General features: G+C 40.0%; 1 protein-coding gene and 2 non-coding genes across 6 annotated transcripts in view; 2 read left to right on the top strand and 1 right to left on the bottom strand.

Annotated features, from left to right (window-relative positions):
* Sesn (Sestrin) overlaps positions 1-24,626 on the top strand; it is a 173,299-nt gene that overhangs the window by 83,799 nt on the left and 64,874 nt on the right. The window lies entirely within an intron of this gene.
* On the bottom strand, positions 9,745-9,817 carry TRNAK-CUU (transfer RNA lysine (anticodon CUU)). The gene has a single exon. It is a non-coding gene; the product is annotated as a tRNA-Lys (tRNA).
* On the top strand, positions 14,871-14,943 carry TRNAK-UUU (transfer RNA lysine (anticodon UUU)). Its single transcript has one exon. It is a non-coding gene; the product is annotated as a tRNA-Lys (tRNA).

Below are 24,626 nucleotides of genomic sequence, written 5' to 3'. Positions count from 1 at the left end.
GCAGTGGTATCATTTGAACATGTTACAAATAGATTTAATTGATCTGTTACGTTTCGCCCAGTTCAATTACATAAACTCAATAATGCGGTGTTATTTAATAGAGGCGTTGCGCTCCAAGAGATAAAATATTCGTATCGTTGCATGCGGACGGTTTTTTAATATACGGTTCCTCTTCCTGAACATAAATTTGGTTAATAACGCGAATAGTGAAACGCGTTTTATGCACGCTGCATAAGTATAATGTTTCATTATATAGTCAGCTCCGCTAAGGATAAAACTATAGTTATATGCATCACGGATTTATTGAGATACATAAAAAGGTCGACTTGTGGGCGTGTTATGTATAAAACATTGTGATTGTTACATTACAAATTCTTTATATTCGAGACGTCTTTTACATATAAATACAAAGTTGGATATCGCGCATTGACGACCACGGAACTTTTTTAAATTATTCAACATTCAAATTAAATTTAAATTGTAATTTTACATTTTGTTATAACAAATACACGTTATATTTTCATTGTAATATCACGCATCTGCATTTTACGAACTTATTGTGATTCTACGTTGAACTTCCATAAACTTTCAACATAAACAATTCGCATTGTACCGCTCTACATTTATTATTTTATATACATATATTATATACTTAATATTCTGCCGCAAATATATTATACGTGCCCGTGGCCGTGTGCCCTTATAAATTATGAATATCTGCCGACATTATTTTCATCGCGCGGTGAATGGTGTCACGCGAAAGTCATTTCGTTGTCACTCCCACTATGGCTAACTATGAGTATCTATCGGAGGAGCGCTAACTGGGTCAACGAGTCGACGGTTCGTTTATCTGTTTGTTTGCTCCCGTCTAGTGCGCGCGGTCGTGCCGCGTAATTCCGTAAAACGAGCCGCTGGGCGGAATAGCGGCAGAAATCGTTGGGAATGAAACTTTCGAACGTATCCGTTTTCATGCATAATTATTTCGGAGTTGGATGGAGCTTTCGATTTTTTTTTTCTATTCCTCTTTGACTTTTCGCATGCAGAAAAATTACTGCGAAAAATCATAATTGGATTTCACGCTAGACAGGAATGTGAGATAGGATAAAAGTTTCAGACACTAATAATGAGATGCGACTCTCACAATGTCCGGAAAAGCACGATGATTCTTCCAGCTTTTTCCCTTTACTGTTTACATCCCGCTTTTCTCGATTACATCACGTATCTCGCAACACTCGCAGGTTTTTGCGGCGTTATCTACGGCCAATCGTTCTCACGAACAATTTCCATCGACATTTATAAATAAAGCGCGCACTTGTCATGTTTGAACTATCGTATCGGGCGTCGATCAAAGTGGACTTTTGTAAAAAGTCGGGATAATGTAAACTTAGCTGTGGTAATAGTGCAAAGTGCTTTCAACAACTGTTATGTAAAATGATAATATAACGAGAATATAGCTCTATGTACTTGTGCCATGTAATGCTGTAGAGATAAACGTTGGAAATAATCTTTTAATCCAATATTATTAATCTTCAAGGGCTATCCATTTCCAATTTTTACATCACCGTGAAATATTGGAGTCTAAGAGACTTTGTTAGCAACTTTAATCATCCGTCATATCTTTCCGAACTTCTTTCTTCGTTTGAATTTCTCTCGGGAGAATTACGTAAAGTTTGAAAATATATATTGGAATGAAAAATTGTCATTTAAAAGTATACAAAATATTTTTTTTGCGCGGAAAATTTTATTTCGAAGGGGTTTAGTAATGCCGACGTAGGTGTTTGAAACGATTGAATTATAAATACATGTTTTCTTCACCGAAGAAGAACGGCTTATTTCTCGAAAGAAATGGAATTGAATAAAATACTGTTCGAGTAACAAGCGAATTTGTGAGGTACAATTTATGAGATTGCTAATTGTGTGGCTCGCGTGCGGCCATCGCATCGTGAAATGCAGCCGCGCCGTTGTATGCATTAGCACGAACCGTGTGTATTCCGTTCACCTTAAGTGAAGACACATGTAGCGGAGTTTTGCAGTGGCTTGCAGTGGTTTGCGATAAGATAAATTTGCGGCGGCGCGAGGGAGTTGTCGGAAATGTCGAAGTTTTTCGCGGAAAGAACGTCGTACGTCGCTCGCAGCGAGACAACTTGTTGCTCCGCCGTGAAGGCGAGGGAAGGACAGGAACGAGGGGGAGATTCTCGTCGGTTGCATAATATCTGCACTAGTCTGCAGTAGCGTATCATGTCTCCCTGATTTTCCTTATCGCCAAGTTTGAGCGAGTCTGAATTTTTTCACTTATTATTCATTGAAACTTGACTGCCTTTTTTTTTTACGATTCAAGCAGACGCTAATTAATGCTAGAAGAATATTTCTATATTCATAAATCGTTAATTGGGGAGAGAGATTGATTAAGATAAAGTGCATCTCGCGTGTACGGGACTCGTAATGCATCTCTGTTTTGTACACAAGGTTTTGCAATGAACTTCAGTGGTTGTACATGGAACGAGTGGCATGATTCAAGTTCGAATCAGGTTACAACGTGAGATCAATAAACGATATGTTTCCGATTATAACTTTTACCTACCGGATAGAGCGTGAGCGCGGCATGCGTATTCGTAATACGAGACTTCGACCGGTCTTCTAGCTTTTAATTAATGTTACACGAGAGCAGATTATCGCGTCACGAAAACGACAAATTAAAATAGAAAGTCCTCGATAGCGATGCAAATTTATACCGTTACAACGTAATCTCGATTCGCGAAAAGTGCATATGCGTTATTAAACGGCATAAATATAATGTTAAACGTTTTTAAAAGTCACAAATTACGCTTTGAGCACGAACCGCGTGCGCGCTGTGCGAGTGCATGCTTTCAGAAGAAACCGTGTTTCTGCCAGCACGTAATCAAATATAGAATGACTCGGTTAAACTTCACTCATTATCTTGGCCGGAGATTTTGCAGCTGTTAGCATTGAGCAATTAGTGCATATTTTAGCTTCCGTTATTTTTACTATCGATTACTGTTATCTGTTTGTGCATTATGTTTTTTTTAAGTAGAGTGCCGATTACGTCAGCAGCCGGCTGTCAATAGACGTCACTTTTTGACACGGAAATAGTTACTCTATCAACTTTATTATTAGCTATCTCTCTCAAACTTTCCTTTCATTCGCAAACGGAAGTCATGTGATTTTATCTATTTCTTTATGCATTTTCTTCGATCTTTTTCGAGCGCGTTTCGTCAAGATAAATGTGAGAATTTTTGCGAATATTGATCTCACCAATCGTGATGCGTCGATTTTATTGCGCGGTGTCGAAGGCCTCTCTCGTCGGACTAAATATCACGGTAAAGCATTCCCATCGCGTGGACTGAGCCTCATTATACGCCAGTGCGTCGATACAATGAGGAATTGTTCACCTTATGCAGCCAAGACAGACGGACGAGTGTAATTTTTTGTCTGCATAATCATGTAAATGCATTTAACGCAGTCATCGCGCTGACTCGTTCCATTGTCCGTCGAAACAAAAGATGCCAATAACGAAAAATTGTTGCTTGTAATGGTGATCGGATGAAAAATCGTCTTACAGTTCGCGCGCGGTAATACGTGCATATATAATGCATTTGTAACGCATTAAAAAAGATTCTATGGCATGTTACAAGTCAATCAGAGATATGTTTTCAACTTTTTACAAGAGTTTCTTATAGATCTCTCTCTCTTGATATCCTTCGATTGTCTCACGCGACTTCGCGATATGCGGTAGATCGTTATCTCCCTTCGATGAAAGATAGAGATTGGGTGAGCTGTCTGTCTTCCCGTGCAACTTGTCGGCTCCGCCAACTTCCTTCCTTATCTCGCGGCTTCGCTGTCGGCAATTTAACGAGGGCGAGTAAGCGAAGATATTCGAGTTCGTAATTAGCGTGATTAGCGCGGCGGAGTAAAGCAGTCAAATACACTCGCGCCCGAAGTTTGCCGCCTTGATTAAGGAGACAATAATTTAACGCGACTATGCGTTTGTTCCCGCAATTATCATCCGTGATATACTGAGAGCGCCGCTCGAAGAACCGCACGAGGATAGATCGACCCTATTATGCGGTAACAGGGAAATATCCATCACACAATCAAATTCCAGGTAAAAATGTTGGAAATTTCTTTCGACGAAAGAAATCGAAAGCCGGGCGATGCTCTGCGCAGATTATAAAATCCGCAACCTATGATAAATTTAGCGCGAAACTTATGGGATATTTGAACATGTTGGTATCTTTAGACGATTGTAGATAATTCACGGCACGCAAGAGCTATCGCGAAAGATGTTGCGATGATGCCCGAAAATGCCGTTAATGAATGATAAATGCCGCGCAATAAGTCGAAATTATAGCGCGCAAACAACTGCCTAGACCATTACGACGTCGAAGTAAACAAGAAGCCGGAAATTGATATCGCGCTTAATCAGCTTCAATTTTTTTATTGACGGTGGAGAGATCCAATCTAAATTCACCACCGGGCCGTCGTTAGCCGGGATCTACCCGGTGGTCCAAAAATAAAGCCGGTCCGGTATACTCGCGTCTACTCGCTGACTCCGCGCTACTAGAGGAGAGGTTCTATCTTTACTTTTGTGTGCGAGCTAACATCGCGCGATATCTTTGGCTTGTTTATACGGGGCGTATTGCGAAACGCTTTTCTAGAATCGTTAGATTCGTCGGGGCCGGCTGTTGTAAATTGTAATTATTCCGCGCCGCGTTCGTCGAAACGTACTTTCTCGCGAGAGCTCCTTGCTCCGCCGTTCGCTCTGGTACATTTAATTATCGCGATTCACCATCAGACGTCTGCGTATCATGATTTTCTACATTGATTTGTTGACTGCGTCCGCTGCTATATCGAGATAATCAAATCTGTATTTTTTTTTTCTCTTGAAATTACGAAAGATTCACTATTAAATGTGGAAGCAATTATGGTGTGCTTAGGAATAATTTTAGCTTGATTTCCGAACGCGTAATTTCCGACTTCAATGCTTAAATTATACTAGTGGTTCGCGAATCCGCCGCAAGCCTGTGCTTAAGCCGGATCTTAATCGTTATGGCTAATTAGTAATTATAGAAAGCGATAAGCATCGCATTAGTGGCTTATCGCCGCAATACCGGCTTTCACCGACGTGTAATTTCGCCGCGCTTACAATAGAATTACTCCGTAAATACGAGAAAAACGAGATGCGCCTTTCCGCTCTCGGCGCTCCATCTCCGGCTCTCGCGCGCTGGTCATCGCAATTAGATGCAGTTCCTGGGATCGTCGAGGTGGAGAGCGAAAGAGGAAACTCTCAGCGATTAGCGGGCGCGCGAGTTTGCAATTAATATGATCCTAAGAAAGCGGATACGAGCAGCGCGCCTTGCAAAAGTATCACGCCGGCCGGCTTCGGCGGCGTCGTTGCCGCCGCCGCCGCTGCTTTCACCCGCGAGAAGAAAATCGTTTAAACGATCGCGAGATCCGATTTGCGGCGGGCAGGTTCGGCAGTAATGATCGCGCGCGGTACGCGCTTCTCGCGAATTAGGCATGTCATTAACTAAGAATCAGCTTTCCAGCCGTATCGTCTTTTTTGCAACTCAGCCGAGCTCGGAGCGAACCGGCCGCGAGATAGGCAGGAAATTAACCGACGCTATTCAAGGCGGTCATTTAAAAATGGAGACTGTGTAGCTTGCTGATAATTATAGGGGAAAATACAAAACGCTTCTGAGAATCTAATAATAGGGGACTTATCGATTTTTACGTCTGATAGTTCAACAATCGACACTTTTTCCCACCGACAAACGTTCTTTCAATTTTTTTCTACAGAAAAATATCGCGAACTGAGAAATAAAAATAGAGCATTACGCGCCTTTTCCAATATCTTATACTCTCTCCGACTGACAAACGAAATTCAATATATTTATAATAATTGTGTTCGTCGCGTAAACGCATATACTCGCCTCGCAGCGTTGTGTAACGCTGGACGCGCGAATGGCTTTTTTATAGCTCGCGTTACGCCTCGAATGCAGACATTTATTATTTTCTGCTATCTATAAATTCGTTCTGTAGTTTAACGCGCTTCACAATGTAGAGCAACCACTTGATGCTAGACGACCGTGCCAATGCAAACAGGAGAAATAAGCACAGCACACACCCGGTCTGTCTGTCCACCACGAATACTCCGTCGTTTCTTACGGCAGAGTTATTGCGTTTTGGTAATTGCTCGTGAGACCGGCCTGTATCTGATTTTGCAACAACAATATTCGCGTCTCGATTTCTTTTCCTCTTTATCAGATATTCACGCCGGAGAATAAATAACGCGAAGACTAAAAAACAAGATCCGCGCCTCTTCAATTGACCTCCTTCTCTCTTTTAGGAGATAACATCTACTTTCTCTCTCTTGTTATTGTATTTCACGGCTCGGGCTCGATGTAGAAGCTCGGAAATGACGCTCAGGCAAGGTGTGGACGGTCAGGTATATTCCGAAATACCCGCTGCTCGTCACCCACATGAGTGCTGGCTGCATGCGTGCCGCATGTGCGTAGACACTCGATTCGATTCGCGTTATCACGTGACGACCTCGTGCTCTATGCTTGTGTTTTACGCGCGACTCGGATTCTGCTTCGCGAAGCTGTTCGCAGAAACGTGTATAGGGCCGAGATACAATTGAATATAACAATGTAACATCCGCGGTGTTTGTAGAATAATTAATTGTTAAAAACGCGCGCGCGTACAATCACGAACGTTAGATTAAATGTATAAAAATGTCGCTTCGGCGTTACATAATGTTTGACATTAAAAATTGGCGAATTTTGAGGGATTTAAGATAAAAGTTTATTTTAGATCCAAGACAAAGAAATATCGAAATGATATACGATCTGTCGCAGGATCGCCAGATATCCTTTTAATCAAAGACACCAGAGGTTAAACTAGTAAAAGCTATTTATATCTCAGGATATTAATATTCATATTTACGAGTACGAGACAAGTTGGAAAAACATGATATACGAAGTTGCGAGGGAGCAGTGCGCATAATTGTCGCATAAAAATCAAGAAACTGTTTTTTTATTTATACGCGAATACTTGGCAGAACTCCATTCGCGAGCGATCATAACAAATTTGCCACACACGCTGCGCCTCTTCACACTTTCGTCATGCGCGGCACACGTGATCGGTAAAGTTCTCAAGAGCTCACGAAGGATCGTTGTCTTTGAGTATATTGCCGTCATACGTTAAATGACTGTGTTCTTTTTTGTTTCGGTTATAAAAATTTTTATTTAATCATAAACATAAGCATTTGTGACATTTGTCGGAACAATAGCGAATATGAGTTCGATCTTCAAATTGATGATACAATCGATGTTTTCTATTCTTGAGTTTTCTATTCGCGTTTATCTATTTTTATTTTAGAGAGACACCGCGTCGTTTCTTTTTTACAAGAAAGTTTTGCAAAATTACTTTCTCACGAATTGCACTTTAATGCACGAAGACAAACAGTAAACTGCTTTTGGCCAGGAGAGGAATCAACGCATGGATTCCTCTCGACTTCTCTAAGTTTCTTAAGATGAACTTTTCCTGAATTCTCGCCATCTGTTGCCACTCGTGTACTCTTGAACTCGCGATGAAGCAAAAGAACAAGTCAATAAGCAGCTTGGAGTTTCGCAGTGTACTTCGTAGTTCCCGGATGCTTCGCGATGTAGAGTTTCAGCACCATTGACCTAATTCTGTATCCCGAGTAAAAATATCGCGAGTCCGACTAAATGAGATTTCGAGCTTCTATGGTGCTTACAATATTGTAAAAGGTTAATTTTATTGCGAAATTTATTTATCTTTATAGCCGACAAGAGAAATATTTCCTTGGAAATTTTTCTGTTGGAACAGAAATATAAATTTAGGAAATAACTTTTTGAATTTTAGCGGATTTTATAAAATGATAATTTTTTACGAAACTTATTTATAGATAGAGAGAAAAATATTTTTTGACGTTGAAACGGAAATTTAATTCGGGAAGCAATTCATTGTTAATATTAAATATAATTTTTATGTGAAATTATGTCTCAGAAAAGTAGAAAAAAAATTAGATTTTAACAAACTTTTTAATGATTTTGCTCTCGTGAACGTAAATGTACTCCCATTTTCTTAGCCGTCGTCGCGCTTGTCAGGGCCGCGTTTAGCAGATCGATCGATTTGCGAATAAATAAAGGCGCGCCGCGCCTGATGCTCGATGTTTACCAGAGAATCACGATTCAATCACCTCATTTCAATAAATGCGCAACGTCGCGCGCGCTCGGCAAGTATCTAATCGCTGGCGCGATAAGCCCAATCGAGACTGTGTCACTTTTTAATTCTCATAAACGTGAAATGTGCGTTAAAGAAAGTTACGTCGCATCACAGGTGGCCGTCTTATTGCGTCACATCGACAATTGAAGGCGGATTAGACGCCGAGACGCCGCAGCGTCGTGGAACGATAAGAAAATGCGTGCTTTTAAATTGAATAAGGTCAACGATCTATCGCGTTTTTAATAGAAGCGGTAGTCTCCGCAAGCACGCGTGGAATGCAGCTGCTTCCCGAAATAATCGCGAGCGTTCTAGAGTAGCTCGCGAAAATAATCGGTCGGATTTAAATCATTCGGTTACCGTAACATATATTATTTTTAGGCAAGAGGGAGAGGAGAGAGCGGCAAGGAACGGAGAGGAAATTGTTCTATTTGGAAAAGTAAATTGGGCGTTCAATTTGCCTTCAGTTTCAAAACTATGTTAAATTTATTTACCAGACGTTTCGTTTGCATCTCGTTTCGCGCGTGAAACGATTGTACTTTGCGATCGCGCAATAACCCCCTCGATCGATCGAGCCACTTTCCCCGAAAGCCCTTCGATTCGGAACGATCTCTCCCGACCGAAAGAGTGGTTCGATAAACATCTTATTTCGGATCGTGTCGAAACGTCGCGGTGGTGCGCCGCATGCCGCGCGGCCACTAAAAATACACGCGAACCCGCCCCCGGCGCACCGGCACTCGGTGAAACTGCAATCGAAAATAAACCTTTCGGAACACCTGGCACCCCGGTATTCTATTCTGCACCGTTGGATCCTCATTCCATTCGGCCCTCCTCGGAATTATCGCACGCAACGACACGCGCACCTGTCCCACGCCTTGTCACGCCGAAGATACGATAGTATTTACTTAGAAAACGTGTCGTCGAAACTCAGGAAGAATGCATTCTGCGGTAGGTTATTGCATTGGACACGCCTCCGCTTTCAACGATCGATACAAATATTTTGGCATTTGTTTCATTGAGGGGGAAAAATATTTAAGACACATTATAAACAATAAATATTTAAAAATTTAAGCAGTATCTGCGATTAATGCAAAAAGACTTTGGCGCATCGGTGAAGCGAAGAACTCGTTGTAGTAAAATGTAATATGGAAAGGGTTTGCGCAGCAAGTATGATCGGCGAATTTCCGCTATCGTAAGGAAACATCGCGGCGGTATTGCGCGACACTTCTCGTCCTCAAGGTTCGTCCATGATAAGATTGCCGCGCAAAGATTTCACGTGTTTGCATACTTCGGAAAAATACACTCGAAGATAAGCAAAAATCAATATTTGTCGCTCATATAAAAGTATAATTATTTTTGCCTGCGCTGGTCGACGATTACATAGTCGATTACATTCGATGACCGTCATCGAAATTACGTTCTCGGGTCGATTTTAAACAGATGGCTATCGCTGATTTTTGCTGCCAAAAATTTATTCGCCCAACGTGGGGCTCGAACCCACGACCCTGAGATTAAGAGTCTCATGCTCTACCGACTGAGCTAGCCGGGCTACTCTTTGGAGAGTAGCCCGGCTGTCGGAGAGACACTTGTGCGGTAGTAATCTAAATTCTAAAGAAAGAATATTCCTTGTCTCTCCATAATATTTTATGTGCATTATCTTTTATGATATTAACGTAATAATAGAGCTCTCTCAACTTCAAAAGCCTCCTCTCTAGTTATACATTTTCATAAATCTGCATTTTAATTGTCTTTTTACACCGACTATTAATAAGAAAATTCAGGTGAAATTCGAGATTTTTATTGACGCACCATTAATGTCTTTATTATTACATAATTTATCGCTATTTCAAAAGAGCCCGAGAAAAAGAATTCAATTCGATGCAGTGTTAAAGCTACTTTTTACGAGTCAATAAAATTGCATCATCGAGAATCAGTGTGAGGATAGCATTAAGCCACCTACAGTTGCGACTCGATGTGGCTGGCGTCGTTCCAAGGGATGCTCACCAGCATGCTGAGTTTCTTAGAAAGAGTCTGGTGCATCGGACCTCTCTTCCTCCTCATTCCTTTGTCGCTTCCCATCTTCTCGTGCAGGCCGGCGAGAAAGACTATCCGGTTTTCTAGGTTAATCATCGTAAGCTTTTAGTCTCACGCACAAAAGCTTCATTTAACTCGACTAGATTCTGTACATGATAGTGCGAAGATGCTAGCTTATAAAGAGAAAGAGTGTGCAATTATACGTGATATATTCGTTGCTGGTAAATTTATTTTTTTTAAGTACTTAAGTAAAAAAAATTTTTTTTTGCAATAAAGGAGAAGGTCACATTTTTATGATAAAGTCGCAATTTTTATTTTACTATTTAGTTTAACGTTTCCAACTCACACTGCGATTATGTTTATTGAAACTTCTTCTTGATTAAAATAATTCAGCTGATTCAGTTCTAATTTTACACTTGACGTGATCTAAAGACTTTGTCGTTGTCATGTATCGGGCTAATCGTTACCCAAGTGTTTTTATTCGATTTTGCTCGTGCTTATCGCCCGTGTATAATTCCACGAGTCACAACCGTTAAACTGACGCGAATTTGATGCGGCATTGCATGTGTATCGATAATTGCAACGAGTGGCACTTTCCAATAATTCGTTACCAATTATTTCGTCATATTGTATTTCATTGATAAGTCGATATTATTGAAAATATTTTGATGTATTATCACGTATTATTGCGTAATATAACGCGAGCGGAAAAATTGGATTACGCTTGATCCTGCGACGAATATATTTTTCAGCGTCAGTCGAATGGCGTTAAACTGGTAAAATTTTGATGCCATACTGCCGGGAATCGCAACAAATACTTTCCAATAAATCATTACCGGTTATTTTGTCATATTGTGCCTCATTGATAAGTCGATATCATCGAAATATTCTGACGTGATATCGCGTATTGTTGCATAATATAATGTGGGCGGCAAAATTGGATTACGCTTAATTCTGGAGAATATATTTTACTGCATTTGTTAAATGACTGAACTTGTTAAATAATTAAACTTGTTAAATAATTAAACTGACGAAAAGTTGATCCGCATGCACCGATAATTGCAATGAATAGTACTTTTTAATAATTCGTTATCAGTTATTTATGTTGTGCTTCATTGATGAGTCATTGATATCATATCGAAATATTCTGACGTATTTGCACGTATTATTGCATAATATAATATTGATGGGAAAATTGACTTATGCTTGATTCTGCGAAGAATATATTTTTTCCATTTAAAAAAGCATTTGTTAAATAACGTTCTTTGGTATTTTTCAAAATTTGTTTTTGGTTACATATACAATTTTAATTTTCTAACAAAGTTGGCATATGTATATATAGTATTGTTATATCATTTATGTTTGGTCGTGAACATTAGAGAAGACATTATTGAGCTGGAAGCAATGTAAACTTACAATTACTGAAATATTTAATATGTCACATCTAAGTTAGAGTTCTATTATTTCTTTGTTTGCTTTTTGATATCAAATAATGAATGTAATATGGAAAAAATATGTCTAATTACGAGTTTAAAAATTCTCGCTGATTAATCTAGAATACTCGACGAGTTACAATAATAAAACGAGACGAAAAAATGGTAAAGAAGAAAAAAGATTCAATGCAACAAACTTTTTCTAAGAAACTCACGAAAATTGCACTTTTATTCCAAGGTGCAATGTGTATATATATATGCACTGATAATATGAGCTTTGATAACGGGATTCTGAAACATCTTTGTGTCCATCCTCGATCAATTGTACCGTTGGTTATCTTGCAGCTGTTCGGTAGAGCTGGAAAATTGTTCTGAACAAGGCGTCTATTGTCATATCATGTGGGTTCTAATATTGAAAAGTTGACACATTGGGAAATTACTGGCGTAATGTCTAGGCATCTTTGCCTTGCCCCCATGCTGGGGCTCCCATGTTGGTTTTGGACAACGACCCTGAATGGAAAGAATCCTTAGGGTTCATTCACAATATCGTGGGCTTACAAGCAAAAAGCACTAAGTTTAAAAATTCGATTCAGAGTTATTTGCAATTTAAAGTTTGAATGCATTTTTAAATTTTTTATAAATTATATTTAGCTTTTCAGGTACTTTCAAATAAAGATACATTTCTTAAAATAATCATGCTTTGTTTATACGTGATGGTACATAAAAACAGCTTTTTAAACAATTAAAATTCAATGAAAAGGATGACTTGGTGCATTTTGTTTATAAGTCCATGATATCTTGATAGTCTTATCGATAAATAAATGTCTGGATGTCGGTGGAAGAATTCATCTGGAAATATTGCCAAATATTTAAGAAAAAATATATGTATGGATGTTATAAATATTATCGAAAACAAGAAAAATTGTTTCATACATTTATTTATCGATAAGATCCGCATTTCCTTTACGTGACGCCTAGGGTTATCGTAAAATGTCGCGAAGAAGAAAGTCCAAACATTTTAATTGCCTTATTATTAGAGCATTTAGACTCCGATTCGGTCGCTTCGCTGCATAAAAACTTTACGTCACCGTAATAAATCATTCCGATTTGATTGCATTAATTACGAAAAACAGTATATGCATAACAACACATTAACGAGAGGAAGAGACCGCAATAGATATGAATCCCCGGATGAAAGAAGTTGCGTATATCTCGCGTGTAAGAAGTCCCTCGCGTCCTACGTCGCCGGCGTATTGAGGCATCCATTAAGCCGCGAAACGACCGCATCGAGAAAAGTGTAAATAAGTAACACGACGAAAGTGCACATATTTAATTAGCCGACGATAATCCACAGCTTGATTTGCCCGGCTGCCGTGAACCGCGTGCCGTTTCGTGTCAAGGCCGTGGACCACTACTGCGTCTTGACGACTTCGCGAACGGGATTGCAACGAGCATACGTAAACAATAGCGCGACATTACGCGCGGTTATTCGATAAGTCATTTCTCTCGCGAAATTACCTCACCAAGTGGCAATATCTTCCGCTATTGCGACTCTCCGTCTGTTCCTTGAACCCATTCAAGCGACACATTTAAATGGCTGTTGTGTGACGTACGGTTCGTGTGTTTAAGGCTATTTCAATCACGGGGCTATTCCGATCAAAATAAGCGGCAGAGCCCAATTTAATCAAAACTTAATTAATCACTGTCTGCAATATATCTTCATACCACTGGCCTTGATTGTTGATTGTATAATGCATCATACGGACGCGTAGTGGCTTTTTCTGTTTTTTTTTTTCGTCAAAGACTTCGAAATAATTTCGGTTTATTTTTAACTCACTAGAAAATAGGCGCATTATGTACGAAATTCGCACCGTTTCGAAAAGATTTAATTAGGCTTCTTGACATTTGCGCGTCGCGAGAATTAACGGTCGACTCCATTTTAGGAGAGAGCTGGTCCGGAGAGACGCAGCTGCCATGATTCTGAATCCGTCGCTTATCGCGCCGGAGATAAAATTCGATGACGCGTAAATTAACAATTCTGTTCGCATCTACTCCGGCTCCGACATGTTACGGCATGTTTACGAGTGAGTCACGACGAAGCAGCGTTATAGACATATACCTCTTTTATTGAAGACGGCCTTGATTTTTATCTACAGAGTGCCCCACAAGTATCACCGCTCTAAACATAGTGATGTCAGAAGGCGTGAATAATTTTTTTGTATTGTAAGTAATTACGTGTTGAAAAGTATTGATAGCGAATTAATTGAATGCACACAGAGTTACGGATTAACGGTTAAATCTTATTTTTCAATCAATTTTCAGTGAGTTTGACTTTAGCATAATTTTGATCCGATGAAATGAAAATAACGCGATCCTGTGTAACTTTGCTCATGCGTGCGGTGTACATCTGTTTGATATGTCTGGTAAAATTGCCGCAATTTATAACCGCATGCGGACTTGAAAAATTGGAGCTAAACACCAGACTTCCTCGAAGTAATCTGAGAGATCGATTAACCTCCGCTCCAACGTTACTTGTAACTTACAGCGGCTCGCGTTTGTGCATATCCTGAATATCATCTTCCCGCAAATGTTCCGTACTCGAATAAGTAACGTTATCTACCATTTGCAGAGAGCCAGAATAGTACTAATTGCTCTAACTCCAAGATATTAATATAAATCACGAGATTACAGCGATAACACGCTAAGCGTCACGTAATAGGCGAGGTTATCAGTTAATGCATATTTACTGGCAATTTTTTTAAAGGAATTATTATTTCTTTATAACGCATAAATAACAAAACAAGACTGAAAAACTGGAAATCATATTACAATAAAAAATCTAAGAAAATTTAATTTATATATAAATTATTTAAAATATTTATTATTTAAAAATTCCATTATGTTAAATACGCAAAGTCGCGTAAAATATAATTTTTATTATAAAAAGATGTGTTAGAGTATATTCAAGTATACTCGAGCATATCTGAAACGTAGATCTTTATTCTATTCGCCTATTATATTTAGTCTACGTGCAACTGAGCGTGTTATCGTATAAAATTACCGAAATTAATATAAATGAATATTAGATTTAGCAAATGCACCGCGTAAGAATCTACAGAAGAGACTTCTCTAGGTGCCCGGATAGCTCAGTCGGTAGAGCATCAGACTTTTAATCTGAGGGTCCAGGGTTCGAGTCCCTGTTCGGGCGATTTTTTTTTCTCTCGCCCTTCCACCATCATCAAAACGCCCGACTGACACCAGAGGGAGATCTTTATTTCGTTAGGTACAGATTTGCGCGACGCATTTTTTTTTTCTATTTTCTGCGAAACCTCATTCTCCAATAAAGAACTCAACAGCGAATTCCAGCGACGATCCTGAAGAGAGATCCCAAGGGGCCGTCACCGTGATTCGGTCGTTCGCGCCGTTCACGCCGTTTCACCCTTCCGGATCGTTCCATTATCTCCGCGAATCCTCTCTCTCGAATTTGCTGCCGTAAAATGGGATATGCTTGCATACCGCCTTCCAGTCCGTTATCCATAATAGAGCCATTATTGACGCCGTCCCGTAACAGAGGATCGGAATTTTCCTGCGAGAGGGGTACGAAGGCGGGTGAAATTTTGCCATTTAGCGTAAACAGCGACGAGATCTTTCAAGGATGTGGAAAAATAACTGCTTGATCCTAGCGAATAACGTTTTTATCGTTGAATGTAAAGTATCAGTTGATTTTATTTCGCAAAAATATTTCAAACAATATTGTCGTGAAAGTAACAAGACAACTTTAAGAGAAAAGTACGGCTATTCATGAGACGTTTCAATTTAATTTTTCTAATTTAATTTTTTATGTAAACTAAGCATAGTTATTCTATCGTTAGATTAGGTTAGATAAATAAAATTTAGGTGAACTATGTGGAATAAAAATGTAATTTACAAAGCATCAGCTCTTTCCGCTATGAATTTCCATCTTCTGTGAAGCGGCGGACGCTGACGTAATGAAAAAGTCATTGTGTCGAAGATTTAATTATTTACTATATACGTACAGCGTAATTCTTTCGCAGATATTAATACGATGTTGAAAATAATTCTTTCTGACGTGTATTAATAGCCATCTTTATTAGCGCGTCTTTGTTTATCGAATTATAACTCGACTAATGTCACGTCGTTAGACGCATGTGTGGTTTTTTAAGAGCGGCATTTATTCATAATTAGCCCGTCCATCACGTGTTCCTTTACAAGCTTACTCCGTTTAAAAGAATATTCTAAAGTTAGAATGAAATTTTCAATATAACGAAGAAAAGAATAGTATTGAAAAACTCAAGTTCTGCTCACTTTATTTTACTGCAAAATTATTGAACGATACGCATAAACTTCTGAACGGAAGAAATAAGGAAATACCAATTCGCATGGTTCTTCGATTTCTCCGGCAAATCGGCAATCGATGCATTCCTGTTACTTAGTTTCTCAGATGAGGTTAACGGTTAGGAAAGAAGTTGCGCGATTTTTTTACGAAGGTTATCTTTCGATACATAATGCAACGGTCGCTTTGTGTGGAACGTTCGCATATATAAATGCGCTGCACGTGAATGGGATCTACATATATGTAAATTATACGCACACGTGTGCTCCATATTTCTAACACAGGCGCTCGGGGTAGAGTGCTTATATTAGATATGTTTCCAGATCGCGAGCGAGTACTCCGATAGAAGCGTACTTTATACACACATGCGCGCACGTCGGTATTTTAAAGTTAAGAGAAAGAGCTTGGACAAACATGCGATAGGTGTGTTGTGCAATTAAGAACTTATTTAAGCGCTTCCCGCGAGTTCAGTCAGACGCTCGATATTTCAATACGAAAATCATATTACGAGACGTTTAGCGATGTTTGTATAGTTGTTATCGTAACGAAGCTAATTGTGTCCACAACAGCGCTCGATTTACGTCATCCATGTTATCACCGTGAAAAACATTAAACCGTTAATTAATTATCGTAATTAAGAGCGCGAGAGCGTCAGTAGCACTATCGATATGCAATTTTCTCTTTACTGGTCGTAACTGTATGCTAAGTTTTTTTGCAGTACGTTATCTAAGATTTGTGATTCGCTGTCGTACAAGTAGCAATTAAGTGAGCAATCTCAACAGCTTGATTATGAATAAAACCGAGATTATGAACAATGCATAATCAATGTGCTATTAATATCGATACAAGTTTTTTTATCGAAAATAAAATATTTTTTCTGAAAAATTTTTCGCAAAGTATTAATAAATTTATTGCATGAGCGTGCAACTTGGAAATAGAAATTACTTTTAAATTCTAGTTATTTTCTTATTAAATTATTAATATCTTCTTTCTCTCCAGGCGGTCAGGATTTGTATTTAAAAGCGAAAGAAAAGAGAGGGAAAAAAGGGAATACAGATTTTACAAAAGCTATCGGATGGCATCGTCCGCCGTATTGGAAAAACATAAAATATAAAACCGCTTTTTCTCTCGAGATAAGTTTATTCCGCTACAAATATAAAATCGCGCGGGAAAGAGAATTTTATGTTTTTGTCACGTACAGTGGCTACGTTCTAATTCCTTTGTTTAGTGCATCGTTCCTCAAATCGTTATACTCCCACGTTTTTTTTTTCGTCGTCGCCACTCTTCCTCAGCCCCGCCGGCTCCTTCCCCCTCCCTCCCCCTCCCCCTTGAAAATGCCGTACATATGTGTCTCCGTCCGTATCTCTGCTCGTTCGTCGGACCCCGAGAATTCTGTGAATTCGTTTTCCTTCCCTCCATTTACCGATACGCAGGCTGCACCGTGTGGTTCCACGTGGCGTCGCCGCGGCGGTCGAATTAACCGGACTGGTTTATTTTCCCGTTGTCGGTATTTTTCCATCTTCTCTCTCTCTCTCTCTATTTTCCCCGGCCCGTCCAACTGCGAGAATGAACCTCTCTTCCCGAACTCGGTTTAGGTAAATGACACTATATCGCTACTCAGCGTGCACACCTCCGCATTGAGACAGGCGTGTCAAAACTCATTCGGCTTCACGGTGAAGAATTTCGCGTCATATCGGAACACTTCCATGCGCACGTCTTTTTCAACAGCGTTCTTAATATGCAATCTATGATCTGTATTCCACATCTGTCTAAGATCATATCTACAGCGTGATTGATGGTTACAACATCGTTCGCCATTCTAAAATGCAAATGTGTGATCTTTGTGCGCTCCGAGACTCTGTATTTTTTTTTCTTTTTTATAATAACAGCTAATCTGCACGTCTATTAGTCGTATACGATCGTCTATCAAGTCGTTCAAAGTCAAACATTGTAGCTATTCATCATTCGTTCTAAATATCGAACATCTTTTTATGCAAATGACGCTTAGTCGTTCCGAGGAAAAAAAAACTTGTCCTGCTCGAGGATAAAAGTGGCGTGATTTTTATATAAAATACAACTTGTTTCCCCCGTTTGGTTTTTTTTTTCCCCGATTAAGTCGGTTGCGAGTGCGTAAATTATGTAGCTATATTAACACTAACTATTGTCCTCGACAAAGATCTGTAAATCACTTCGAGATATTATCCTTGGGATCAGGCGACCGCAGGATCGATCATTTCCCGTTCAAAGTTTCCGTTTCGTAGTTTCCGATCGGCTTTTTTTACTCCTCGATTTGTCACTCTTCCGGATTTTGATTACGATCGCAGGGACAATCGTTAACGATCGCTTGTAACTGTAAATCAGCATCCTTTACCGTTACAGTTGCGCTCGTTAATTAGGCATTCAGCGGCGCTCGTTCATTATGGCATTCAGCAAGAAACTCACCGGGCGAGGGAAATATCGCGCTTGATTCAAATGGACATTCCTGAAAAGAACCGCACGTACGGAATGCATAGATGGCGATCCTAACATATATTCTGACGTTTATGTAGTCAGCGATGAAAATAGAGAGAAAAAAAAAAGAGAGATCAGGTCTGTCGTGCGTGCGAGCATTGAATTTACGGCGACGGATTAAAGTCCTGAATAGCTCATATTGAAGCTGGGACTGAAACCGGTGTAATTTTGACGAGTTGAGCTTCCAACGTTCTGACAGCAAATGACTATAGTCGTGCCGGCTCGCCGCAAGTAAAAAGAAAAATTCCGTTACCGTGAATACTGGGAAAATGAACCCGGCGCGTTTCCGTCGTCGCGAATAAATATAGAGATTATTTACGCGCGCATTTTGCATTGAAACCTGAATTCGTTAGAATGATAATCGATCTCCGCTAAAAGGTTTAATATGTTAAAACAACTTTTAGAGTCGCGGAATATGTATAAGGCAAATAAATAATATCGAACTGTATTCGTAGTGGTCAATGCTTTTGCCAGTTTCTATATTTTAATTGATTGCCAGAATAAGTTTTACGAAGTGATTAGTAGATCTTATCTTACGATTGCCGTAGCTCGACGTTATTTATTAACACGTTTTATGCTGCGTAGGTCACCAGTGAACTTTCCATTCATGCCGTTTGAAATAAAATATTTTGTATTTTTTAATGATATTTTTTTATTTACAATATGAATAGAAGATGAAATCGACGCGGCACGGAATGCGTTAATTTGCGCTATCAATTCTTTCGCATTAAATCGTTCAGTTACTTCGTTTTCACGCCGGCGGCTAACGAGAAAAACAAAGCAATTTAACAGGCGATTCCCACGGAGTCTCGGCTTCGTGATCGCACATAAACAAGTCGCCTAATTAAAGGTAAACCGAAGACGCCCACGTATTATGTAACAACGTCATGAGGATCATTGGTGTTGGAGCGTGAGCGTCATATCGGACGGCAATCAGTATTCAACGGGCGAGCCTGTTTATTTGCGAGCGCGCGAGCATTTAAATGCATCCGAGTGATTCCCAGAAGACAATCCCAGCGATTGAATGCGTTCGGGAACACACGCGGCGTGTTCTCCACGTCCCGGTGTCTTGACGCACCGATTGCATCGGGCCGCGCGATTTTTTTCGCCGTCCCTATGCAATTATGTTTGCGCCGGGGATGCAACAGCGAGCGCATTTGAATGAACGTTGTACTCATAATACTGATATCTCGACAGTGGAATTTCTTCCTTCGATTTGATTAACATTTACCGTTCAACGAAATTCGTTTGGTCTCGTTAATCTTATTATTATTGATGTAACGTTTGATTGCCGTGGAAAATGCCAAGTATTAATAATCATGGATCTATTCGAGCGGCAAAGGAGACTCAGGTCGGTCAGGCGGAATTAATAATCCGACTTCGCAATCCATCGCGATTTCTTTTGTTACTCCCCACGCAATTACGTTTGCGCCGGGGATAAAGGCGAATGATGAGGCACGGGACGGTCGTTGAATTTCGAAACGGTCTTCCAACATTCCGTTTTCTTGGATCCGTAATGAAGGTCGTATCCCGATTTACGTTTTCCTGCCGGCTCGTAAAACGACTTCCGGCGACACCTGTGCTCCTCCGGGGTCCGCGAGAGACTTTATGAGCCGTGGCGAGATCCAAAGTCTCCGCGCGTGAAACGTTAACTACTCCCGTTCCGGTCGAACGAAGAGAACTATTTCTATTTAATTCCGCAATTCGCGAGCCACGCGTTCCTCCGCTCACATTAATGATCCTTTAGAGAATAAAGCGTCTCCCGCTTGGCTCCTTTCTCTGCCTCCTTCCTGGTTCTTAATACTAATCTTTGTTTAAATGTTCCGCGTATCTATGAGTCTACGCCGCTTATTTCTTATATAATATATTTTGCCGCTTAATCAAAAATTAATCGAATAATTTTGTCGTGCCGCGTGATGATTGCATACAAGCGGATTAAACTAAGCATTAAATTTAATGCAATCTTGAATTGACACATAATCCAACGGAGTAATCGCGCGAATTCTTTTTTCCCTCGCGCAGTGAACGATAACGACGATAATTAGCGATGCAAAATATGACCGCTTTGCCTCCGCCGTGGCATAGCGATAACTCTAATATTCCAGTTGCGATGATGCAACAATGTCGTGACTCACTCATGCGTCTCGCGGCACGACAACGTTTTCCGGTAAGTTAATGTTAATTCGTCGCCGTTAATTCAAAGAAAACAATTAGCGATTTTTTTCTTTTGCAATCGGAGCAATTACCAAGGCAATTTCACGACTCGATCGCGGCTCCGGGCGACGTCATGGCTTTTTTCTTCATGTCGCTTATAATATTCCTTGTTTTTATGGCGCTTAAATCTTCCGCGAAGACGGCGTGAAACTTAGGAAGTGAAATATAGATTTCCATAAAAATTATTTTAATATTTATATTACGCATCCCTCGGCCATAATCCGCGGACGCTGTATTTTATCCGGGATATTATGGAATAAATTAGAAATTTCAAATTTATGAGCGTTATTTATGTACGGTCGCGTGTTTTAATAGAATATAAAAATCAAATTTGCGTGAAAATTATCGAATGAAACGGAGCCCTGCAGCGCCCCGGCGGCTTATCCGCCGGTGAATCCGCCGAGAATCGAGCCAAGTACCCTTCCGATATTTGCGCACTCCGCGAGCGCGAGCGCTCGGAAACGCGCGCATGTACGCATCCATTCGCGCGAGCGTGAGTCAAGTACCGAACGGCAATCTCGGAGCACCGGCGGAGGCCTGGCATTGCTCGAGGGAATACCGAGGTGAGCGAAGTAGACTGTTTGGTGCCAGCAGCCATACGAATCCCTTCTTCTCGCTTTAGACCCCGCTCCGTTCTTGCCCCTCCGTCCTCTTCTTTTTCCCTCCTCTGCTGTTTGTCTATCTTTGTTCTCCTTCATCTTTGCATCGTCGACTCTCCTTTCTAACGTCTCGCGGGAATTTCCTTCTTTTTTTCCTCCCTCCGCTTGTTTCTCCTTTCCACCCTGCCTCTTCACTTGGACTCTCGTGGGGCTCTCAAGCTCTCCTCATTCGTTTTTATTCTGTGCAGCGCATTCGATCCTGTTTCCTTATTTTTATCTTTGACTCGTATTTTTAATTAGTATTTTTTAATGCATTTTGCTGCGTGGTTCTATTTATTCAAGGATACATTTTTTTTCCTGAATACGATAAATTTTCTCTTTTTATGTTATTTTCTTCCTGCCCCATTTTGACTTTATACTTGGCCGCGTGTTATTTTCACATTTCTTCCGCCTTTCATATTTTTCTTTATGCTCGCATCTCTCTTTTCGGAGCCTGTTTTTCATTCCTCCTGTTTGATGTAAAAAGACCTTGCTATCTTGTAAGGGTTTGCCTTTCCGCTCGCGAGTGCTCTTCGCACGCGCATTACTATTTCTTCGTCCTCCCGTCCCTGCACCGTGCTGAGGTCAAGTGGAGGGCAGCCAAACTCTCATTTTACGTAATTTCGCCCCGCGATGAAATTGCAACGACCGTTGCACTTTATGTGCATCGCCAAGGACGTCGCATTTCAAACGAGCTATGAAAGTAACCGCTGGTATTTGCCATTTGTACATGTACCTTTGGCAAACTGCGCCCTTTTTTTTTAATCATACCACGTAACCTAAATCGGGATCGCGTTTGTAGGACAAGTACCGTCGGCGCGTTGCATTTGAATCTGCATTTCGAAAAAAGTGATTGCGTCATCCGGCATTGAAGTGTTCGTGAAATATATATAGCGTTGCAATCCGATTTATATAACAGAGTCTCTTCGATAATAAACGCGTTGGAACGGAAGATCTTTATTAAACATTAAAGAGATACTTTTTCCCCATTTTCCTCGATTTTTAATTGATCGCGAAATTCAAATCGTTCAATAACCTTAGTGACTATTTCTTAATACGTGCAAAATTTACATACTTGTTATCGAACAACATTGTATATTTTGATCGCTCAGGATTCGCCGCTGCGAGTCTTCAACTACCATTTATTTGCCACAGTTCAGATGTGATATAATACAGATCACCCGCGCCATCGCTTGACATAGAATCTGGATCTGTTCAAACACATACTTCAAGTCAAGATGCCAAGGATATAAATCATCTGGCCGAAATCCGTGTGACTGTGTTCATGTTGCATGCTAAACACATCGAGCTTCTCTGTAAAATGTATCGGGTGGATTTGTTGATTAATGCAAATTACATGAATTTTTTTGATATTTAATTTTATATTTATATTTCTTATATTTTTATATTTAAATGAACTTTGATATTCCGTTGTTGGACATTTGTTAATATGACGTGACGAAATAGGAACTCACGAAGAAGTTTTTACGCGATGCACAACACATGTCTTTACTAAGATATCACTCATGTCTAATTTTATACGCCTATTTCTTTTACGCCAATTGTGTCATCGCTGTTTTATTTGCTTTGCGGTATTTCACAACTTCCTCTGACTAATTTTTTTTCGACTTCATTGAAATCGCAATCGTTTTTACGCACTGACGAATGCTGATGAAACGTCGGCTTCGCATGATGGATATTGAAACGAGAAAAGACGCTTCCTGTTATCGTTATATCATGATTGCAGATTTATTCATCTAATTACTGACATCCTCATCTCTTTTTTGCGTTCCAACATTCTACATTTTATTCATGAATATAATATGACGAAACAGGAATTCACGGACACAACAATACATTTTTTTAGCAATATAGAATGATATATCATTCATGTACAATTTGGTGTATCTATTTCTTTCCTTTTTTTTGTTATTTTGTTCACTTGCGACATCTTGCAATTTCCTTTGATCAATCGACTCCATTGAAATCTTCTTTCCCTACGTGCTGACGAATGCTTTCGAAATGTCGGTTTTATCGCGCGATGAATATTGAAACGAGCAAAGCCGCTTCCTGTTCGTCGTTATACTGCGATCCAACGTGCACTACGATCATAATGTCGAATTTAGGTACTCGCGTCGATTTCCAGCAATAACCGTAATATTGAGTCGATGCGAGCATCAGCTCAGTCTGTGAATTAATGCGTATTCGTGCGAAAAATAATTTTTTTAGTATTAAAAGAAATTAATATATCAAAGGCAAAAAAACTTTATATTAATTTTTCTAAATTTGAAAAAGTAAGAAGATTCGTTCTTTGAAAAATTCGTATTCGATTATTCCTAAGTAAAAATCTGATCGCGTCGCCGCATAGTAGAACTATTCGATAATAGACTGGAAAAAAGATCCTTACTTTTCTCCATTGAAGATTCTCATTATCGAGAGTCGCTCTCGGGGAGTAAAATTCCTGAGAGGGCACTCTGCTTAAATCGACGACACGTCAGGGACATTCGCGCTCCAGGTTTTCTGAACTACTCGGTGTATATTTGCGCAAAGTATTTTTCCGATACTATATACGGCACCTGCTTGCCCGCGCGCGCGTGCCACATCGATCGAGAATTTACGGCAATCTCTCGCGTATCTCGCGCGAAGCAGAAAGAAACTTCCGTCGGGGTGAAATTTCTCTGGGGAAGCACGAAATCCATCTAGCGACATCCAGATATAATACTCGAATAATAGCGAAGAAAAAGTTATATTTTTCACTTTTATATGTTTTATATAAACTTTTCTTGAATTCGCGAAGCTTCAAATTCGCGTAAATCGCAATTTTTCTGACTCTTTCGAATTTAACGGTTTCTTAGATGTATAGCATGTCTTATCGCGTTACCAGCTCATGAACGTCGAAATATCAGACAGCCAGCAAGAAGAATAAAGAACGGTAGTCAACGACGCGCGTGAGACACACGAGACAAATATTTTCCGCTTGTCGAAGTACGCTGATTGAACATGAAAGTCTTCTCGACTATCGTTCGCTTGTCCAATCTCGAAATATCGCGCGAATGACAACGCCAATGCGAAGATACGAAATTGAAAATGTGCAGTATCGGAGGGTTTCGCTCGGAAGTCGTAGCGGCGGATGTCTGAAAAAACTTTTATCTTTTTCGTTAGCGTCAAATATAC

The sequence above is a fragment of the Linepithema humile genome, chromosome 4 (assembly GCF_040581485.1).
Source record: "Linepithema humile isolate Giens D197 chromosome 4, Lhum_UNIL_v1.0, whole genome shotgun sequence".
Lineage (NCBI taxonomy): Eukaryota > Metazoa > Arthropoda > Insecta > Hymenoptera > Formicidae > Linepithema > Linepithema humile.
This window is presented reverse-complemented; position numbering and strand designations above follow the sequence as displayed.